The sequence below is a fragment of the Bos taurus genome, chromosome 19 (assembly GCF_002263795.3).
Source record: "Bos taurus isolate L1 Dominette 01449 registration number 42190680 breed Hereford chromosome 19, ARS-UCD2.0, whole genome shotgun sequence".
NCBI classification, from domain to species: domain Eukaryota; kingdom Metazoa; phylum Chordata; class Mammalia; order Artiodactyla; family Bovidae; genus Bos; species Bos taurus.
Genome location: NC_037346.1, coordinates 61,011,697 through 61,033,317, shown reverse-complemented (window position 1 = coordinate 61,033,317; position 21,621 = coordinate 61,011,697). Strand labels below are relative to the sequence as shown.

General features: G+C 44.3%; 1 long non-coding RNA gene across 4 annotated transcripts in view; it reads left to right on the top strand.

Annotated features, from left to right (window-relative positions):
* The window catches only part of LOC112442737 (uncharacterized), a 112,665-nt gene that overhangs the window by 51,687 nt on the left and 39,357 nt on the right, over positions 1-21,621 (top strand). For 3 of the 4 annotated variants that reach the window (XR_009491844.1, XR_009491842.1, XR_009491841.1), the window contains exons 3-5: positions 15,817-15,998; positions 19,573-19,827; positions 20,141-20,287. This is a non-coding gene — a long non-coding RNA (uncharacterized lncRNA). The remainder of the gene's footprint in view (positions 1-15,816; positions 15,999-19,572; positions 19,828-20,140; positions 20,288-21,621) is intronic. The other variant, XR_009491843.1, reaches the window with a different exon arrangement.

The following is a 21,621-nucleotide window of genomic DNA, read 5'->3' as shown; positions in this document are numbered from 1 at the left end:
CAATATTTCATTCTTTTTTAAAATTTTACCAGTTTATTCTTATCATAGATAAGTGGGGTATATTGAGGTAAGATCTGAGTTTGTGGAATTTCTGGCTTTTGTTGAAGAGCTATTGTAATGTTACAGAAAACTCCCAAGGAATATTAAAAAAAATCATTTTCGTGTTTCCTTCCTCTCATGGGGAATGGTTTTATGAAAGTGTCGTTGTAAACAGTTTCATGAGATTGGAACAGATGTGAACGACAAGAAGCACTGTTTTTGGTGAACTGACAAGGGGGCCTGTTTGTCACTATTTGTGTGAATATGACATATGATTGCAAATTAAATCAGCCACATCAGATGCCATTGCTCTCCATGTTTGCTCAGAAAACCACTTATTAACCTCAGTGGATGCTTCATTTAGGTGTAACTCATAGATGTTAAATGTTTTTTTGCATTTGTATACTTTATTCCCAGAACACAAAGTAGGAACCGCAAAATTACAGCTGAGTTAATTTTGGCATCTTCACAAAGGCAAAGAAATGAAGAATTGGGTCTCTGGAGAGCATTTTCTCTCATTTTCTATGGAGTGAGCTTATTTTTTCCAATTGATGGATTTGTTGACTTTTCCTTTATATTGGAGAATAGTCGATGTCCAGTGGGCTGTTGGGTTCAGCTGTGCAGCGGAGTGATTCAAGTATACATATCCACGTGTCTACTGTCTGCGTGAGCTCAGGCTTTCAGATTCCACATGTAAGTGAGATCACGAGGCAAGCTCATGAAGATGAGCGTGTTTGGGAACAGCAGAACTGCAGTTCCGGGTGAGCAAATAATAAACTACGGCGAGCTTGTTGCAGGCTTGGGGTAGGCGGTATTTACAGGCAAAGCAGGAGCAGTTCGGGGGCAGTATAGTTAGTTCAAACCAACAAGAAGCAGAGACTGGCCTTGAGAGCTTTCTGAGCAGACACTCAGTCCCGTCACACAAGCGAAGCTCAGTGTAGCCTTCTTGGTGAGACCCGTTCCAGCTGGGGCACTTTTCATCCATGCCTCTGGCGAAAACTCCCAAGGGTTAAGACCACCTTTGAGCAACACCCCGCCATCTGAGTCCCTTAGTCTTTAAGTCTGGTCTTCCCGAGCCTCCAGTTCACACCCTCTGGTTCTTTTTCAGATAGAAATTCTCTCACGCTAATCTGTCTTGTGAGCAGGACCGAATTCAGAGCAACCTGTGACGTCATCTTGATGGTGTCACCCCTAGGGAGGAATTTCACATTTGGCTCCAGGGAGGGCCCCAAGAACAAGCATGAGGGCTGGACAGAAGATTCCTGAAAGTGTCCCTCAACTCAGAGAGCAGCAGGTGCGGGGAGAAAGTGCAGGTAGAAGGTGATGTGAGACCAGATGATTTCCCAGAGCTCTGAGCAGGCACGTGGACTGACTCCTGCCTGTAGACCTCTCAGCAGGGAATCAGCAGCCAGTGCCTCTGGGGATCCTGGGTCTGGACCATCACTGCCTGACCTGGGGGCGATTTGGACAGTAGCAAGTGGCCACTCAGGAGCCAGGAGTGAGACCAGGTGAAGTCTGAGCATTGCCTGTGGTGACAGTGTTCTGGGGGAGAGAAGGAAGCCAGGATTTAGTTTGGGGATGTCAGAGAATGGGCTTCTCTGGTGGCTCAGTGGTATAGAATCCTCCTGCCAATGCAGGAGACATGGGTTCGATCCCTGGGTCGGGAAGATCCCCTGGAGAAGGCAATGGCACCCACTCCAGTATTCCTGCCTGGAGAATCCCATGGACAGGGGAGCCTGGTGGGCTACAGTCCATGGTGTCGCAAAGAGTCGGACACGACTGAGTGACTAAGCAACAACAACAGGAGAGAATAGAGATTTAGGTTTTCTCACTTTTCCTGAATGACTTTCATTCTTCGAAGAAACCTGGCTGGGTTAGAAGCCTAGAAATGGGTAGGGAAGGGCGTGCAGTGGGGATGGGAACAGGTCAGAGTGTTGTATTCAGATGGAGACCCTGGGAACCTGGGCACTTGGTTTCCACCCTAGAAAGAGGGCCATATAAGTCCTCTTCTGATACAACCAGGGAATTTTCAGAATTCCTCTATCATTTTCCACTGTAGTACCTTGGACTTGACCTCATTTCCTCTTGATCCCTGCTACCAAACTCCAGTGGTTTGTACTCTTTCTGGAGCAGGTGGAGTTCGTTGCATGAGGCTGGTTTTCCCCTGTGCTGCTTCTAGAGACTGTTGTGAAAGTTTCACTTCTCTTCTACAGAATGTAGGTGCTTGCTGTGATGTCCTTGGCTGCAAAAATTAGATGAGTCTTTATCTCAGTAGAATATTAGCTTTTCCATAGAATTTATAAATTTAAATTATGCACCATGAAAGGGAGTACAGAAGCTGAGAAAATTGAATGAGAAAAGAGTCTATATTCAAGTTTCCTATTTAATAATTTAAAGTGCACACTAATTGAAGAATCTGGGATTTTGGAATTGGTCATCTCTAATGAAATTTCAGTATTTGGGATAAAGGGACTGAAGATTAGAGGTGGACTGAAATGGAATGTCACATTGCTGCTTCTTTAGTAGATAGAAAAGCTTTAATAACTTTGTTTATAATTTTCGCTTGAGGATTGTTCAGAGAAAAGGCTCCACCTGACCCCCGTTCTATTCTGCCTTTGTTGTCTTAGTCCTTTGGTAGAAAAGAAAACCAAGAAATCCGAAAATAGATGTGGCAGGTTTGGAGTGATGGGGAGCAGGTCTTTAGCTGTGACCGCATGACTCCACAGGTTTGCACTTAATTCTAGGCCTTGGTCTGGTCTCAGTGTCTCTGAGTCAAATGGCCCCCTTTTCAGTTACTGAATGTAGAGAAATCTGTATGCAAGTGACCTCAAGCAGTCTATGATAAACGGTGGTGCTGATGGCTTATCAGAGCCACAGCAGGAAAAAGTGTTCCTGATGAGTAAGGCATCAGGCTTGTTGAAGGCATCCAGATTGGCCCTGACACATGGTTAGTGGCAGATAAGATATGATCAGAAGGTGCTGACTCCAGTGCCTTGGAATTTTTTGAAACAAATTTTGGGTTCAAAGGAAAAACAAGCAAACAGGAAAATGAACATGCAGCAGAACAAGAACAAAGGAAAATTCATACACAAAACGAAAGGAAAATGAGTCAAAGAGATGAGCGTGGGTGTTGATTAGTTTATTCTGACTTTACAGATGGTCGTTTTATATCAGCATTATGCACGCTGTGATCTCATTGCCTTTGGATCCCACAAATTCACTAGAACACGTTTTCCCTCCCAGGAGACCTTGGTTAACTCTGCTTACTCAGACCTTATTTAAAACATACCCATCCTGTAGGTAATGACTAAGTGTAATATGAAGACGTCTTACACATCTGACTAAAAGCTCAATGGAAAAATAGGCGAAGAATACAGACATTTGGCAATTGAATGTAGAAATCACTATTGAAATATGAACAAAAAGTTCACTCTGACAATTTTAAATGAAAATAGCATTATTTTTAAACCTCTGAAAGTGGAAAGTGAAAGTGAGAAGAATATGTTCTGAGATGATAACCTATGATCTTGTAAATTGGTATGATTTTCCTAAAAAAATTTTTTTTCATGTTGGCTTTTGGGCTGCAAGGCACGTGGGATCTGGGATCTTAGCTTCAAACCTGCACCTCATGCATTGGAAGGTGAAGTTCTAACCACTGGACCGCCAGGGAAGCCCCTCATATAACTTTCTAAAGACCAGCTTGGTGAGACTATGTTCATTCAGAGACTTGTCTTTGCGTGATCTGACCCATCCTAAAACATAAACTTGATCGTGAATTTTCTGCAATATGGTCTACTGTTGGTCTCGCCTGAAAGCAGGGTCAGTAGATTTTTTTCCTGCAAAGGGATAAGTGATCAATATTTCAGGTTTGTGCACCACGCGGTCCCCATCTTACTGGCTCAGCTCTGCGCTTGTTCACAGGAGCAGGCATGTTGCTGAGCCGCACTCAGTCGTGTCGGACTCTCTGCGACCCCGTGGACTGCAGCCCGCCAGGCTCCTCTTTCCATGGGATTTCCCAGGCAAGAAGACTGCAGTGCGTTGCCATCTCCTCCTCCGGGGCAATCTTCCCAGTTCAGGGATTGAACCTGTATCTCCTGCATTGGCAGGTGGATTCTTTACCTGGGAAGCAACCCCCCCAACCCCGCCACCAAAAAAAAAAAAAAAACAACAGTCATACAAAGTAGCTAGACAAACATGACTGTTTTCCAACCAAACTTTATTAATAAACACTGATATTTCAATTTCATATTATTTTCTGATCTTCCTAATATTATTACCTTTATGATTTTTTCCAACTATTAAAAATGTAAAACCCATTCTTAGCTCACTGGTGGTTCCAAAAGAGGTGATGGGCTATATTTGGTTATCTGGTCCTGATTTCAAACACCTATGGCTTAAGACATAAAAGCTCAAAACCCTCAAATTTTTACTGTAGTCTAATAAGTGTACAACAATATTCTGCTTAAAAAATGTACCTTAATTCAAAATACTTTATTGCTAAAGAAAGCTAACCATCATCTGAGCGTTCAGTGAGTCATAATCATTTTGCTGGTGGAGAGTTTTAGCTCGACATGGATGGCTGCTGGCTGATCAGGACGGGGACTGCTGAAGCCAACAGTGAAGTCTGCTGCCCTGATTGACTTCTCCTTCCACTGGTCATTTCTCTGTAGTGGGCAATGTTGTTTGATTGCATTTTACCCACAGGAGACCTTTCAAAATTGGAGTCAGTCCTCTCAAACCCCACCGCTGCTGTATCAACTAAATTATGCAATGTTCTTAATTCTTCGTTGTCAGTTCAACAACCTTCACAGCCTCTTCACCAGCAATAGATCCCAGCTCAGAAAAGCACTTTCTTTGCTCGTCCGTAAGAAGCACCTCCTCGTCTGTTAAAGCTTTATCACAACGTTGCAGTGTCCCAGTTACATCTTCGGCTCCACTGCTCATCCTGGTTCCCGTGCTGTCTCCCCCTCGTCTACAGGTGTCTCCTGCCCTGAAGCCTTGAGCCCCTCAGAGTCGCCCGAGAGAGCTGGAATCCACTTCTTCCAAACTCCTGTTAATGTTGATATTTGCGATCTCTCCCCATGCATTACAGTGTTCTTAGTGGTGTCTAGCATGCTGAGTCCTTTCCAGAAGGTTTTCAGTTTACTTTGCCCAGATCCAGCAGAGGAGTCACTGTCAACGGCAGCTAGACCTTGCGAAGTGTATTTCTTAAAAAAAGTAAGACTTGAAAGTCAAAATCACCCCTTAAACCAGGGACTGCAGAATGGATATTATGTTAGCAGGTGTGAAAACCTCAGGACCACCTAGTCCGGCTCCATCAGAACCCTTCAATGACCAGGTGCGTGGTCCCTGAGCATGAAGATTTTAAAGAGAATCTTTTCTTTTTTCTCCTAGTAGTAGGTCCCAACAATGGGCTTAAAATACTCAGTGAGCCATGCTGTTGACAGATGTGCCATCCAGGCTTTGTGGTGCCCTTACATTATGGAGTGGGCATAATCCTTACGGGTCCTACATTTCTGGAATGGCAAATGCACACCGGCTTCAACTCCTAGTCACCAACTGCTTTAGCCCCTAACAGAAGAGCCAGCCTGTCCTTTGAAGCTGTAAAGCCAGGCATTGACTTCTCTCTGTAAAGATGAAAATCCTAGATGGCATCGTCCACAATAAGGCTGTTTCTTCTACATTGAAGTTTCTTTATTTAGTGTAGCTACCTTCAATGGGCCCCCCAGATGGCACAGTGGTAAAGAACCCGCCTGCCAGTGCAGGAGATGTAAGAGACGTGGGTTTGATCCCTGGTCGGGAAGATCCCCTGGAGAAGGAAATGGCAACCCACTCCAGTGTTCTTGCCTGGAGAATCCCATGGGTAGAGGAGCCTGGTGGGCTACAGTCCATGGAGTCACAGAGTCAGACACGACTGAGCGACTAACACAAATTAATAAATAAGCAAATAAAAAACAGAAAGTGTAATAGGATCCTGTTTTAAAGTAGGCGATAGTTATCTTAGCTAGATCTCCTGGATGACTTGCTGCAGCTTATACAGAGCACCTGCTGCTTCTCCTGACACGTGGATGAGATGGAGGCGGCTGTTTTCCTCCAGCCTCACGAACCAACCTCTGCTAAGCGCCAAGCTTTTCTTCTGCAGCTTCCTCGTGTCTCTCAGCCTTAAAGAAGGTGAAGAGAGTTAAAGCTTTGTTCTGGCTGAGGCTTAGCTTTAAGGGAATCCTGGGCCGGGTTTGATCTTCTAACCAGACTACTAAGACTTTCTGCGTGTCGGCAGTAAGGCTCTTCTGCTTTCTTATCATTTGTGCGCTCCCTGGAGCGGCGCCTTTGTCTTCCTTCAAGGACTTTTCTTTCGCATTCACGACTTGGCTGACTGCGTGGAGCAAGAGGCCTGGCTTGAAGCCCGTCTCAGCTTCAGACATACTTTTCTCACTAAGCTCAGTCATCACTAGCTTTTGATTTAAAGTGAGAGACTCGAAACTCTTCCTTTCTCTTAAATGCTTAGAAGCCCTGGTAGGGCTGCTCATTGTTCTGATTTCAATATTAGGGAACAGGGAGGCCTGGGCAGAGGGAGAAAGGCAGGTCTGACCAGCTGATGGAGTGGTCAGAACACACACAGCATCTATCCGTGAAGGCCTCTGTTTTTCATGGGTGGAATTCATGGTGCCCCAAAACATTTGAAATGGTGACATCAAAGATGTCACCAAAGCAAATAAAATACGCATAAAAGATTTGGACATATTGGGAAAACTACCAAAACGTGGCACACAGATAGGGAGTGACCAAATGCTGTTGGAACATCAGAGCCGATAGACTTGCTCAGGGCAGGGTGGGCATAAACCTTCGATTTGTAGAACCACACAGTATCTGCAAAGCACAGTAAAATGAGGTCTGCTCGTGTCATCAGACATCCAGCATTCGACTTCCCAGTCATCTCATAAAAGTTAAACACGTGTGTGTTTGTATTTTTAATTTGTTAAAAATTGTTTACTTGAGTTGGGATCTGACTGATTTCCACATATGACAAATAAACTTCTGATTTATAGGTGCCCCCATTCTTCCTCACTCTGTCTCTCTGTCTTTACTTGCAGTTTATTTATTGAATAGACTGGATCATTTGTCCAGAGTCTGGATTTGGCCGGTTACACCCCAGGGTGGCCCTGCCTTCTAAGCTTCCTGTAAGTTGGCAGCTCTGTATGGAGGCTTGATAAGGTCAACCTGAGAATAAATTGTGGGGAGGGCAAGGAAGACTTGTGGATGCTTTGTTTCCTTTTGTAGGGAGGCTTGTTTTCTCTCTTTTATTGATATTTACAGATACTGTTGGTAGAAACCTAGATTCGTTAACTAAGTTGTTCAGTCACTAAGTCGTGTCTGACTCTTTGCAACCCCATGGACTATAGCCTACCAGGCTCCTCTGTCCACGGACTACTCCAGGCAAGAGTACTGGAGTGGGTTGCCATTCCCTTCTCCAGGGGATCTTCCTGACCCAGGGATCAAACCCATGTCTCCTGTGTTGCCTGGATTGGCAGGCACATTCTTTACCAGACTCGTTAATTAGCATTTCCAAAATGGTTATAGTCTAATTCTAGCAACTTTTTTATTAGCTAGAAACTTCTGTTTTAGAAAATGTCTTCTCATTTACAACTTTTCTCCCAAGTGGTGCAATTTATGTAGGAAAGTCATGGCAAATGCTTCATTTCCCCTTTATATTTACTACTTTTTAAATAATGCGTTAGTAAGCATCTGTGATCAGTTAGTGTGATTATTTATTTGGGGAGGGTCACTGTGATTTACAGATTATACATACCTGCATGCATATACACATGCATACATGCATAAGAGATACACCCTTAGTATCTTTCAATCCATTATGGTAATGGAGTGGGTGGAGCTTCTTCAGGTTGGTTCCTGAGCTCTTTGGTAAGATGTCTGTAGTCTTTGCTAGGGTCCTTGTCATATGGGGATTTCAGCCTCTCCTGACATTTCCAGTTTCATATCTGTAATCAGTCAATTTTGCAAGAAGCCCTGGTTCTTTTAAGTAGGAAAAAATATTTGGACAGCACTGTCTAGTTGGCAGGGGTCATCATTGGTACTGAGATGGCTTTCTCAGCGGGATGATGCTAGGATATATGGAGATATGTTTTAAAAATAAAAAACTGTGAGTTTTTATTGATGCTTCCAGTTCCAATGCAAGGGTTTTTAAGGTCTGTACTAAACCTGTTTTTATATCAGATCTCTATCTTCTTTGTCTTACCCTAGAATCTCAGTTTTCAACAGCACTAGGAATTTTATTTACTTTTGATTTTTCTTTTAAAAAATTTCATTGTGCTATAGTTGCTTTACAATGAGGAGGTTTAGAGTAAACGTAGTCAACACTCGGTGCTTTTCTGTTTCATGCCCTCCCAGCATTCTAGGAGTAACAATAGCACGCCACTGCAGCTGTGTGATTACAGAAGAGACTGTGCAGCTTGTTTGGGTCATTTTCTTTGTCTTGAGCATATCTAGAGGACACCCTCCAGAAGCATGCAGACAAATTATTGTGCTTTAAAGTTGCATAGAATGGTTAGATTTCTCTATGTGTGATGACGCTACCACCTAGATATATATTTAAAACCATTTACTTTATTTTTGGCGCTGCATTTTAAAAATAGTATCTATGTTTTACTTGAAGCATTTATGTAGTTTCAGAAGGAAATATCCAGAACAATGTAGATTGATGGGAGGCTAAACGTATGTATATACAATTCTACTGTTGTTTTAAAAAAAGAAGCAAATACCTATGTATCATATATTTATTATGTTGTTGTTCAGTCACTAAGTCGCCACAAGCCTCACAGCCAAAACATAAAACAGAGGCAATACTGTAACAAATTCAATACTTAACAGAATGGTCCACATCAAGAAAAAAATCTTTCAAAAAAAAAAAAAAACAAAACCAAGTAAATATCAACTGTATGATAATCAAACTTGTCCCAAGAAAGTGACTATTCCTGAACTCTGTGTCATGGCTTAGTTCTGAATAATATTTGCCTAGCAATAATGATGTCATGATTAAGTACTAATGTAACAAATTTTGATATAAATGAGTTGGGAGTCTGACTAGAAGGCAAGAATGTGTGGAGACTAGTTGTAAAAGAGATGTGGTAAATGAGTTAAACCTTAGGACTTACAGCAAGAATTCCACAGGTAATATTCTAAAATGGAACAATTAAGAAATGGTAGTATTTGTTGCTTAGGTATTAGAAAGGACATGTCCAAAGAAACATCTAAGAGATGCTTCAGGGAGATGGGAATAGAGTATATGGAAGAAAAGTGCCAATCTTCAAAGACAGTTGCATAGAACCATTTGACTTTTAAACTCTCTGACTGTGTGGCATTGATACGGTACCTTTCTTAAAGAGAAGCCAGGCAAGAACCAGAAATGGGAAGGGCTGCACGGTGGGAGGGTCGCTGTCAGCACCGGAGTTCATCATCAGCACCAACAACGTCGTTGTCGTTTAGCTGCTCAGTCGTGTCCGACTCTTTGCAACCCCACCAGGCTCCTCTGTCCATGGGATTCTCCAGACAAGAATACTGGAGTGTGTTGCCATTTCCTTCTCCAGGGGATCTTCCCGACTCAGGGATCAAACCCAGGGCTCCTGAATTGCAGGCAGATTCTTTACCATCTGAGCCTCCAGGGAAACCTATCAACACTAACAAATTATTATTTTTTTAAAGAGACTTGGAGTAGAAACAGAAGTATAACCCCAACCAGAATAAATAGCAAGTCAAATGGTGTCTTAATTGAGCAAATATTGATGGGTTCCTAAAACCAAGAAAATGCATGCTATTCCCAAATGGAATTCCTATTTAAATGAAATGACCTTCTTCTCTCAACCGCTAATTAAATGAGAACCCCAGGGAGAGAATGAAGAGCTGTGAACTGTGAGTACATCTTAAAAGTGAAAATACTATCCTCTGGGGTAATGTATTAACACCTTCAATTTGCCAAAGAATCAGCAATAATGGTCAATTTATTGCTCTCAGGGAAATCATATGACTGCTGAAATGTGTAAAGAGAGCATCTAGAATTCCAAAACCCATTGTTTCTTTTGGAGAGGGGCAGGGATCACTGGCTGAGGCCCTCGGTTACCTTCCAACGATACCCCCTTGGAACTCACAGTGTCATTATTATCTTTGGGATTCGGGGGCCTGGAGGGATGGTGAGAAGGAAAAAAGCATAGACCAGTATAAACCTCATTCAAACCACTAATTTTTAAACATATTGTATCTCAAATTTTGCAGCTTGGATAAATTTTCCCTCTCAAGTCTCCTTTTCCCATTTATTGCAAAGCATGATAAAACTGAAAATGAGCTGGATGTGGAAAAGCTGTGTATGTAGAGTTCCTGAGTTTTAAAATGCGTATATTGAGTTTCTGTGTACTAACAAGTGCAGGAGGAACTAAGCTGAGGTCCCAAGGGTTGAATTTATCATTGGTCTTTCCTGATGTTTGAACATAGAAGATGGAGCTGAGCTGAGTTCTGTACTAGCTAGGATATCCTGTGGGCTCTCTTCCTGCTTTCAAACTGTTTTGGCTCCATCATCTATATTAAATATTAAAATGAATGCTCTGGGAATGAATGGCCTATTTAATTTTTTATTTCTTTATTTTCATAGCTATTTTCTTCCAATTTTATTGAGATATAATTGCCATATAACACTGTACATTTTAAATGCAAGTTAAGGGCTTCCCTGGTGACTCGGTTGGTAAAGAATCTGCTTGCAATGCAAGAGACCTGGGTCCAGTCCCTGGGTTGGGAAGATGCCCTGGAGAAGGGAAAGGTTACCCACTCCAGTATTCTGGCCTTGAATTCCATGGACTGTATAGTCCATGGGGTCACAAAGAGTTGGACATACTGAGCACCTTAAAAAAAAAAAAAAGTGAAAGCTATAAGTGTAAGCAATGGTTTTTCCAGTAGTCGTGTATGGATGTGAGAGTTGAACCATAAAGAAGTCAGAGTGCCGAAGAATTCACACTTGAATTGTGATGCTGGAAAAGACTCTTGAGAGTCCCTTGGAGTCCCTTGGACAGCAAGCTTGGACAGCAAGGAGATCAAACGAGTCAATCCTAAAGAAAATCAATCCAGAATATTCATTGGAAGGACTGATGCTGAAACTGAAGCTCAATATTTTGGCCACCTGATGCAAACAGCTGACTCATTGGAGAAGATCCTATTGCTGGGAAAGATTGAAGGCCAAAGGAGAAGTGGGCAGCAGAGGATGAGATGGTTGGATGGCATCATTGATTCAATGGACATGAACTTGGGCAAACTGCAGGAGACGGTGAGGAACAGGGAGGCCTGGCATGCTACAGTACATGGGTCGTGAAGAGTTGGACAGGACTTGGTGACTGAACACACACACACATAATTATAAATGGTTTGCTGAGCTACAAAATATGTTTGGTAACAGCTAGTAACTAAGAAAAAGATCCTTTAAAATATACTTCAGTTTTCTAAACACCAGTTCGTTTTAACTTTGTGAAATGAGTTTAACAGTATGCTATTCAGTTTCATAATGTTTTTTTATATACATTTTCCATCCCAACTAAATTGAAATATGCATCAAATATGTTCATAATATAAATCTTGGAAGATAACAAAGCATAATTATGTGTAACGTGGAGTCTTAAGATACTAAAAAAGAATTCTGAGGTAAATTGAATTGAAATGGAAATAATTTAATAGATATTTAGCCAGAAATAACCAAGATTTTATGATAAGCAAACACGTCTTTTTTTTTTTTTTAAAGATTTTTTTTAGTTAAAACTTTGTATTATTTTATTACATTTACAGTTTAGCTAAGGTTTTGCCTAATTAATTCAACATTTATTCTTTTTTTTTTTATTATTAAAAAAATTTCAGGTATACACGTGCTCCCCATCCTGAACCCTCCTCCCTCCCCCCTCCCCATACCATCCCCCTGGGCCGTCCCAGCGCACCAGCCCCAAGCATCCAGCATCGTGCACTGAACCTGGACTGGCATCTCGTTTCATACATGACATTTCACATGTTTCAATGCCATTCTCCCAAATCTTCCCACCCTCTCCCTCTCCCACAGAGTCCATAAGACTGTTCTATACATCAGTGTCTCTTTTGCTGTCTCGTATACAGGGTTATTGTTACCATCTTTCTAAATTCCATATATATGCGTTAGTATACTGTATTTATGTTTTTCCTTCTGGCTTACTTCACTCTGTAGGTATGACCAGTTAGCAAACAGTGTTGTGATGGTTTCAGGTGAACAGCAAAGGGACTCAGCCGTATACTTGTATCCCTTGTCCCTTCAACTCCCCTCCCATCCAGGCCACCAGGTTAACATTGGGCAGAGTCCCCTCTGCTCTGCAGTGGGAACTTGTTGGTTATCCATTTCAAACAGAGCAGTGATTACATGTTGATCCCAGACTCCCTAACTATCCCTTCCCTCCCACACCCGCAGCAACCATAAGTTCGTTCTCTGTTTCTGTTTGGTAAGTTAATTTGTATAACTTCTACTTAAATTCCACATGTAAAGGATATGATAGTTTTCCTCCTTCTCTGACTTATTTCTCTCAGCATGACACTGCCTAGGTCCATCCGTCTTGCTGCAAACGGCATTATTTCAATCTTTTTTATGTGCAAGTGATAGTCACGAGATGGAACACCAGACCACCTGACCTGCCTCTTGAGAAACCTATATGCAGGTCAGGAAGCAACAGTTAGAACTGGACATGGAACAACAGACTTTTCCAAATAGGAAAAGGAGTACGTCAAGGCTGTATATTGTCACCCTGCTTATTTAACTTATATGCAGAGTACATCATGAGAAACGCTGGGCTGGAAGAAGCACAAGCTGGAATCAAGATTGCTGGGAGAAATATCAATAACCTCACATATGCAGATGACACCTTTATGGCAGAAAGTGAAGAGGAACTAAAAAACCTCTTGATGAAAGTGAAAGTGGAGAATGAAAAAGTTGGCTTAAAGCTCAACATTCAGAAAATGAAGATCATGGTATCTGGTCCCATCACTTTATGGGAAATAGATGGGGAAACAGTGAAAACAGTGTCAGACTTTATTTTTCTGGGCTCCAAAATCAGTGCAGATGGTGACTGCAGCCATGAAATTAAAAGACGCTTACTCCTTGGAAGGAAAGTTATGACCAACCTAGATAGCATATTGAAAAGCAGAGACATTACTTTGCCAACAAAGGTCCGTCTAGTCAAGGCTATGGTTTTTCCAGTGGTCATGTATGGATGTCAGAGTTGGACTGTGAAGAAAGCTGAGTGCCGAAGAATTGATGCTTTTGAACTGTGGTGTTGGAGAAGACTCTTGAGAGGCCCTTGGACTGCAAGGAGATCCAACCAGTCCATTCTAAAGGAGATCAGCCCTGGGATTTCTTTGGAAGGACTGATGCTAAAGCTGAAACTCCAGTACTTTGGCCACCTCATGTGAAGAGGTGACTCATTGGAAAAGACTCTGATGCTGGGAGGGATTGGGGCAGGAGGAGAGGGGGATGACAGAGGATGAGATGGCTGGATGGCATCACTGACTCAATGGACGTGAGTTTGAGTGAACTCCGGGAGATGGTGATGGACAGGGAGGCCTGGCGTGCTGCGATTCATGGTCGCAAAGAGTTGGACACGACTGAGCGACTAAACTGAACTGAACTGAATATTCCATTATATATATGTACCGTATCTTTATCCATTCTTCTGTCGATGGGCATTTAGGTTGCTTTCATGTCTTGGCTATTGTCAGCAGTGCTGCAGTGAACTTTGGGGTGTTTTTTCTTTCTGAGTCACATTTTTCTCTGGATATATGCCCAGGAGTAGGGTCGCAGGGTCATATGATAGCTCTATTTTTAGTTTTTTAAGGAACGTCCATACTGTTCTCCATAGTGGCTTTACCAATTTACATACCCACCAGCAGTGTAGGAGGGTTAAGCAGATGCTTATTTTTAAAAACTTCCTGGACTGGCCTCTGAAATCCTTGACAAACACACGGGTAGGTTTTGGGGTAGTTCATCAACATTGCAGTGCATTGGATCTTAGCAAGGAATTACGGCTGTGACATAAATTTGACCTCTGTCTGAAGTTTGTTTTGAGCTGGGAAATCATTCCATGACAAATGGGTTCACAAAGATGACACCGCAGGGAAGTATAAATTACTGGCAATTGGGGCAGAATTTGAGCTTCCAAATAAAGTTTCAAATTAGCCAAAACAAAAAAAAAAATTAAAAGTGGGGAAGAGGACCCATGGCCTCTGTCCCAGATATGACATTTATGATTTCAAGGTGACATTCTGTGTTTGGGGTGCTGGGTTCGGAAGTCATGGTCTGTTGGTAAAATATTGTCAGAAGTCCCAAGGAGAGGCTCATCCTAAAGATGAGTTCTTTGGGAAGGGAAAGTTTTAATTTGTTTTGTAGATTCTGAATCCGTGAAACCAAGGTGGGGAATCTGGGCTGTTGTTCCCCCCATCGGAATTCCCCTCCCCGATCTGAGTTCAGTGTTTCTCTAGGATTGGTTCCACAGTGGGGTAAACATCGGGACAGAGGGGCTGCTTCAAAGCAAATGAGGCCCTTAATTTATCATAAAAAAGAAGACTGGTTGTTAAGGTTTTATTGGATTACAATAAAGGCTCCTAGCACTAGGAGCCTGTGGTTTTATTCCCGGCATCACTCAGGGAGGTTGAAATCATAACCACAGATTATAGCAGTGAACTTCCAAATTTCCATACCCTAAGCAGAGACGCTGCCTTCCTGGAGCTAACGTGGAATTACATGCTCTGCGATTTTAGGGGATGTATTGGAAAACTTTCTGTTTGGATATCGCTGGGGAAAGGCTGTGATTCTTCAATCACCTCTGTGGTCACAGCTCCAGTGTTCTTAAAAAAGGAAAGGAAAAAAAAAACAAAAAAACAAAAGATGATTGTTGCAACTCCCTCAGCTCTGTTCTCTTGGACAGTTTGAAGGTTTTCATTAATTTTTTTTTTTTCTTTCACTGAGTTCAGTAAAAGTTCTTATAAGGTCATCCTAGGTTGTAGCAGTGGCTTCTGCAGATTGCCCAAATGGCCTCTGATCAAGTTGTGTTTTATTAGCCAAATAGACTCTAAAATCTACCATCTGATGTAAATTGTATGTTCGATGTGAAGTGCCACCTCATTGGAAAAGACCTTGATGATGGGCAAGATTGAAGGCAAAAGGAGACGAGGGCGGCCGAGGATGAGATGGTTAGATAGTGTCACTGACTCAGTGGACATAAATATGAGCAAACTCTGGGAGATGGTGAAGGTCAGGGAAGCCTGGCGTGCTGCAGTCCGTGAGGTCACAAAGAACTGGACGCAACTTAGTGACTGAACAACACCAACATATATTTAGGAGGCTCTAGTGGTAAAGAACCTGCCTGCCAATGCAGGAGACTTAAGAGATTCGGGTTTGATCCCTGGGTTGGGAAGATCCTCTGGAGAAGGAAGTAACAATCCACTGCAGTATTCTTGCCTGGAGAATCCCATGGACAGAGGAGCCTGGTGGGCTGCGGTCCACGGGTTCAACACGACTGAGCGACTTAGCGTGAGCACGATGGTCTGTGTGCTCAGTTAGGTCTGACTCTTTGCAGCCCCATGCACTGTGGCCCGCCAGGCTTCTCTCTCCATGGGATTTCCCAGGCAAGAGTACTGGAGTGGGTTGCCATTTCCTTCTCCGGGGATCTTCCCAACCCAGGGATTGAACCCACATCTCCTATGTCTTCTGCATTGCAGGCAGATTCTTCATACCACTAAGCCACCCAGAAGCCCATTTAGTACTCTGCATACATTAAAAAATTGGAGGCCACCATTACTGATCCATATTGGAATGAAAGAGTTAATGGAAGACACAAACAAATGCATTTGATTTTTCTTCTGGGAAGAGAGACCTGATTGAACCAGTCATGAAAAATAAGGTCTGTTTGAGTTCTTCCTTTCTCTTAGACTGTTTGTTGCCCAGACATTTAATGAAGTGGAAACAGAGTCTATGAAAGCCCCTGCATTCATTGATCTCTCTGCTTGAAACTTCTGGCCATATTTGTCTTTTGCCCTCCAGGCTCAGGGCCATTCTCGCATTGTAGGCAGCCGTGTCCCAGTTCTCATAGTCGGAGAGAGAAGCAGTGATGTCTTTGGGAAGGATGGTCAGTGCCTGGAGGGATGGGAGCTTGTCTTTTGTCTGGTCTGTTAACAGTTCAGTTTTCTTCCTCTACTTCTGAATAGGAGCTAATCCTTGGGAGTGTTCATTGCCTTAGTGAAGATGCCCTTCCCTAAACTGTGTAAGTCACAGAAAACCCATACTCAGGCAGTAAAGACATATGTTATCTCACAGAAATGGAGATCCAGAAATAGGAGCCCTTTTATCAATAATCAGAGAAGGCAATGGCACCCCACTCCAGTACTTTTGCCTGGAAAATCCCATGGATGGAGGAGCCTGGTAGGCTGCAGTCCATGGGGTTGCTAAGAGTTGGAATGTCAGTAAGGGCTTTGGCTGGTTTGGGTTTTGTTCCCAGGTATCCATTCTTCCCCTGGAACAGGGTTCAATATCCCTGTCCACATTCACATGACTTACCCCACCCCAATGAGAAGAGATCAAACCAGTCAGTCCTAAAGGAAATCAACCCTGAATATTTATTGGGAGGACTGATACTGAAGCTGAAGCTCCAATACTTTGGCCACCTGATGTGAAGAACTGACTCATTGGAAAAGACCCTGATGCTGGGAAAGATCGAAGGCAGGAGAAGGGGACGACAGAGGATGAGATGGTTGGATGGCATCACTGACTCAATGGACATGAGTCTGAGCAAACTCCAGTAGTTGGTGAAGGACAGGGAAGCCTGGCATGCTGCGTCCATGGGGTCACAAAGAGTCAGACATGACAGGGACTGAACAACGAGAGAGGAGCGTGGCCTTCCCTGGTGGCTCAGTGGTAAAGAACCCGCCTGCCAACACAGCAGACCCACGTTCCACCCCTGGATCAGAAAGATCCCCTGGAGAAGGAAATGGCAACCCACTCCAGTATCCTTGCCTGGAGAATCCCGTAGTCAGTGGAGCCTGGAGGGCTGCAGTCCCTGGGGTCGAAAAGAGTTGGACATGACTTTGTGACTCAACAACAACCCCACCCCTATGGGGAGAGCCTGCTCCCCTTTCCCGTCCTCGCCCCCACCCCCCCCACCCCCCCACCCCACCCCCCCCGCCCTGCAGTCTCCTGGGACTGTGGGCTTTGGCCCCAAACAAGCTGTCCCCGGGGTGAGACTGCAGACAGGACGCTTTCACACAGAACCTTTCACTGAGCGGCTGGCTCGCGCCTCCTTCTCGAGGGGCTGCTTGCTGCCGGCTGAGCGGCAGGTCTCATCAGCAGCTGCTGCTTAGCCCCGGTCTTAGCCCCCGCCTGGGAGGAACAGGCATTTGGTGGTGGGGGTGAGGAGGGGAGGGACTGGAGCCCAGAAGTCCCGCAGCCCTCCCAGGAGAGAGGGAAACAAATGTGTGCTGCCTTAAGCCACTAACACGTTGGAGTTGTTTATGGCCACTGGAAAGAATGACTAATTTTAGAAGGCAGCGTCCGTCCATCTCTCCAGCCGGTCCTGGCCCGCGGCGGGCTGCTCACTGAAGTTGCTTTCCCTTGCGGCGGGAGGCCGACGGCAGAGCTCCGAGCGTCCCCTCCGGAGGTGACGGGAGGCCTCCTGCCGGGTGTCCTGTGCACTGGAGAGCTTGGCGCAGAGTCCGGGGAAGACCTCTTTTGGTGTCTTCCCGATCAGAGACAGGCACAGGTCCGCCTCTAGCAGACGTCCCCGGAAAATGGTAACCTGCAGCTGACTTGTGCCAATCAGGATCGACTCCTCAGCCGGGAGAGCTGTCGCTTTTTAAAAAAAATAGCTTGTTTTGTTTAATTGAGGCCTAAGTGACACACGTTAGTTTCTACTGTACAGCACAATGATTCTGTGTTTGTGTATGTTGTGAAATGATCACTACGATAACTCTAGTTAACATACTTTGCCCTGCGTGCTCAGTTGTGTCTGACTCTGTGTGACCCCGTGGACCATAGCCTGCCAGGCTCCTCCGTCCGTGGGGCTCTCCAGGCGAGGACACTGGAGAGCGTAGCCATTCCTTTCTCCAGGGGATCTTCCCGACCCAGGGACTGAACCTATGTCTCCTGTGCCTCCTGCATTGGCAGGCGGGCTCTTTACCATTAGGCCACCTGGGAAGCCTGGAATCGCCAAGGGGACACCCAGCTTGGTTTCAGATATCATGATGCAACTAACTTTAATGAACTATCCTCTGTCAAGTTTTGGTGTCACGTTGAAGATAAATTTCCACAATTATATAAAAAGGTCGTCAAAATATTACTCCCTCTTCCAAGTATGTTACCTGTGAATTCCACTTGTTTAAACCACTTCAAGCAAAATAGGGACTTCTCAGGTGGCTCAGTGGTAAAGAACCCGCCTGCCAATGCAGAAGATGCAAGTTCAGTCCCTGGGTTGGGAAGATCCCCTGCAGAAGGAAATGGCAACTCACTCCAGTATTCTTGCCTGGAGAATCCCATGGACAGAGGAGCCTGGCGGTCTAGAGTCCATGGGGTCACAAACAGTCTGACACAGTGAGCAACAGAGCATCCAGCCAGAACAGTGGATCACAACAGAGCAAAAGCAGTAGACAGGAGAGCCTGAAATTTTAGTATTTAATTAGGGCAGACTTGAAAGAGATTTACAAAATGTAAAACCAGTCCACTCTTTTCACTAAATTATTTTTGGGAAATACAGTTACTATTGATAACATATTTATGTTAAAATGGAATAGGTTTATATTTTAACAGTTAAAGAAAAATTTTATAAATATCTCAGCTTTAATTTCCAATATTTTAAAAAAGGAAAAGCTTTGGTTCTAAGGCCATGTATAGCATACATAAAAGTACATAAGTACGTAAGACTGTATGATGGACTGTTCCATTAAAGTCTATCACATTTTGAAGATGGCCCTTGGAGTAGGAAATGGCAACCCACTCTAGTATTCCTGCCTGGAGAAGTCCATGGACAGAGGAACCTGGTGGGCTACAGTCCATGTGGTCACAGAGAGTCGGACATGACTTAGCGACTAACATTTCCCTTCCCCTTACACTTAGGGTATCAGCTGAAAGCTGTTGCAAAAACTGGGCCTTTTGATCTCTTTCTTAACACTGTGCCAAGGCAGGCTGGTATAGCCACCTGATTTATTCTAGAGGCCATCATCTCGCTAAGCTTTAAAGGGCCCTTCCAACAACGTATTAGGACAGGCTCCAGGTGTGTCTGCCAGGATGGCAAATCTTAAGACACGGGAGAGTTCCCCTTCAGTGGAGAATCCTCTCCTGCACAGGCTTATATTCTGGCTCTGTCCTCCCAGCCTCTGGTCCTGTATCTTCAACATCAGTTTCCAGGCCTTTCCTCCCAGTTACCGCAGGTACAAAGAAGCCATACCCTCCAACTGTTTTTGATCCTAATCCCTTTCTTCCCATAGCAGCAAGTGGACTGTCCCAACTGGGCTCTGCTGAGAACTGCTCCTTGTTCTGGGGACTAGAAAGAAGAAGAGGACATTAAAGACGGTCTTGAGTGGCCCGTCATCAAGGCGTCTTTCTCAAGTCACAGTCTTCAGGCCACAGGATGCTCTTGTTCACTAGCAATGACAAGAAGCTGCTTTTCCGTAGCTGGATGATTTCACGTGGCTCTAGCAGTTCAAATTTTCTAGAAATGTCAGCCCTCCAAAATCCCTATCCTGGTGGGTACTATTGCTGCCTTTTTAGGGTTTTCATCGGAGAGGTTTTGAACTGTAAATTCAAGCTCCTTTGTACCTCCACCACCCTGAAGATCAAAGCTTGTGCCTGATTTTCAGCACCGTTTGCCTACTGGCTGCAGGACACGTAGGCTTCTGCAAAGCTGCCTGTAGGCTTCCTGGCTCCCATGATGTGCCATGAGGTGACGGCTGGCTGTCTCAGCATGTAACTCTCTTTCTGCTAGGCTTCCAGGGTATTTAACAAAAGCTATTCAACTCTATAATCCTTTTAATTATCACCGCTCTTATATCTTTCCAGGACTAGAAGAAATGCAAAAGCCAGTGCTTCCTCTTCTACCTGGACCGGATCCACCACAGGTGAGCCTCTCAGTAATCCTGGCGGCTGCCCAGCCCTGCTACTCTCCGACTCGTCATCAGTCATAGGATGCCTCTTGCCATCTGACTGGTGAGTGATCCAATTCCAGTGTCTCTCCTGAGGGTCTCTATCCATTTGTCTAAAAGGCAGACATAGAGGCAAGGCTTCAAGTACCAGTAGCTCATGTTGGAGCCGAACCCAGCAGAGACAGGCAGAGACTGGAGATGAGAAGAGAGGGAGAGAAAGCCAAGAAAGGCTTTAATAAATGGGGCCATACTGTGGACCATTGGGCTCCATCCTGCTGAAGCTTCCATGGAGAGTCTCTGGCTTTGTATCCACAGAACACATCTCAGCATCCTCCCCTCCATGGAGGATGTTTCTCCATCAGCTTCTGTCCCTCCTGGTTGCCCAGAGCAATAGCTCCTGGCATTTCACAGTGGGTGAAATGCCACCCACTGTGGGCTGCGCTTGCACGCGTTGCCAGAGCCTTCTGGTAGAAAGTGCTGCTGATGGACCAGGAAACGGTCAGCGTGAGTGAGAACCGCCCAGCGAGGCTGCCGGGACCTCCATGGGGGCTGCAGGGTCTGGGTGTGACCCTGGGGCCTCGGAAGGTAGACAAGGGGGCACCACCGTGATGGGGGAAGGACAGGGATTCACGGACTAGTTTTGCACATTTTTAGTGTCTTCATGTTTTATTGCACTCCTAGTAGTTTCATGGAAATTGTTTTAGTTTAGAAGAGACTAGAGGCGGGCAGGCCAGTGAGAGAACTGTGATAATCGTGCAAGGATGAAGTGTGGAGAAGCTGGAAATAAGGCCCTGGTAATGAGCAATGCAGTAGGTCAACTACACTTCTTTTCCTTTCACTATTACCTATTATGCTGTGGTAAGGCAGAACCAGGATGCAACTCGTAAGTGTCACACAGGGCATCAAAAGACAAGGATAACATAACATGCCGCAAGAAGGTAAAAACATGCCGCTTACGTATAGTGGAGAGACACATGTAACACAGACACCGAAAGCACAAGGAAGTGCATCAGAATAGTCAGTATCACTCTGAGAGCAGGGGTTAATGTTTGGGGACCAACGCACACACATTAGGAAGAGGCTTCTTGGGGTTGTGGCTGTGTGCTGCTGCTCTGTTCTTAAAGCTGGGTGCTGAGTATGCGGACACTCACTATATAATTATTCTACTGTTTTGGTGTACACATTAGGAAGAGGCTTCTTGGGGTTGTGGCTGTGTGCTGCTGCCCTGTTCTTAAAGCTGGGTGCTGAGTACACGGACACTCACTATATAATTATTCTACTGTTTTGGTGTTTCTAAATTAATACAAGATATATTTAAAAGCATTTTAACGCGTAGGACTTGATGGCTTAGGGGAATAAACCAAGTTGATTCTGTGTCTTCGTGGCTTTTTACCATAT